Source organism: Lupinus angustifolius, chromosome LG02 (assembly GCF_001865875.1).
Source record: "Lupinus angustifolius cultivar Tanjil chromosome LG02, LupAngTanjil_v1.0, whole genome shotgun sequence".
NCBI lineage: Eukaryota > Viridiplantae > Streptophyta > Magnoliopsida > Fabales > Fabaceae > Lupinus > Lupinus angustifolius.
In genome coordinates this window covers 5,337,936-5,339,617 of record NC_032010.1, presented here as the reverse complement: position 1 = coordinate 5,339,617, position 1,682 = coordinate 5,337,936, and positions in this window count along the sequence as shown.

Genomic DNA, 1,682 nt, shown 5'->3' with positions numbered 1-1,682 from the left:
GTGGATAGGAGGAGGACGAGGATGAGGATGAAGAAGATGATGAGGATAGGATGAGGATAAGAATGAGGATAGGATGAGGACGAGGACTTAGGAACTGTAGGTTTCACTATCAACTCCACCTTCTCGCTAGTACCCTGTAGATTACCTGTACTAGTAGAAGAAGACACAATAGATTGTTTTCCAGAAGATAAAAATGCATCCTCATTAAAAGTCACATCTCTGCTAAGAATTAATTTCCGTGACTTTGCATCAGAATACCATAAGCGATATCCTTTAGACTCAGATGCATAACCAAGAAATATGCACTCAACAGCTCTTGGAGCTAATTTACCATCATTAACATGTGCATAAGCAGGACATCCAAAGATTCTTAAGTTAGAATAATCAACAGGATTACCTGACCAAATTTCTTCTGGGATTTTGAAATCAAGTGCTGAATGTGGAGAACGATTAACCAGGTAACAAGCAGTAGATGCTGCTTCAGCCCAAAATTCACGCCGATGCCATAACCCAGCATTTGAGAGCATACAACGAACTCTCTCAAGTAGAGTCCTGTTCATCCGTTCTGCAACACCATTTTGTTGAGGATTTCTTGGAATAGTTTTGTGTCTAGCAATACCATTTTTTGTGCAGAACTCATTAAAATCACCATTGCAGAACTCTAATCCATTGTCTGTTCTAAGCTTCTTCACTTTCTTCCCTGTCTGGGTTTCAACAAGAGTTTTCCACTTCTTGAAAGTGGAGAAAGTCTCATTTTTATGCTGCAGAAAATAAACCCAAACTTTGCGAGAAAAATCATCAATGATGGTCATCATATAGCGACATCCTCCATGAGAAGGAAATTTAGAAGGCCCCCAAAGGTCAGAATGAATATAATCAAGAATACCTTTGGTACGGTGAGTTGCAGTGGAGAAACTAACCTTTTTCTGTTTCCCAAAAACACAATGTTTACAAAAATCCAATTTACCAATGCCATGTTTACCAAGATGACCTTGTTTGCTTAGAAGGTGCATACCTTTTTCACTCATATGGCCCAGGCGCATGTGCCATAATTTGGTAATGTCATTATCATGCATTGAAGAAGATACAGCTGTTGAACCTGTCACAACAGAACCTTGCAAGACATATAAACTACCAATCCGGTTAGCTTTCAATAATACCATAGCACCTTTCAATACCTTTAGAACTCCACCTTCAGCTGAATACCTACACCCGAGAGACTCTAGGGTGCCAAGAGAAATTAAGTTCCGCTTCAAATCTGGAATATAGCGGACATTAGCCAAGGTTCTGACAACACCGTCATGAGCCTTGATCTGAATAGTACCTATTCCTGCAACTTTGCATTGGGTATCATTGCCCATCAAAACAACACCACTGTCAACATGTTCAAAAGTGGTGAATAAGTCCTTATAAGGACACATATGAAAAGTACATCCAGAATCAAGAATCCATTCTGTTTTACTCCTATTATTATAAGAGACAACAGATAAAAGAATATCACCGTCAGAATTGGCTTCAATATTAGCAGCTTCAGAGGATTGTTGAAATTTTCCCTTATCTTGTTTTTCTTGTTTTTTCTTTAAGATAAAACAATCAGGAATGTCATGCCCCGGTTTCTTGCAATAGCGACAAGTTTTGTTGGATTTGCGACCTCTGGATTTGGATCTGAACTTTTTATAATT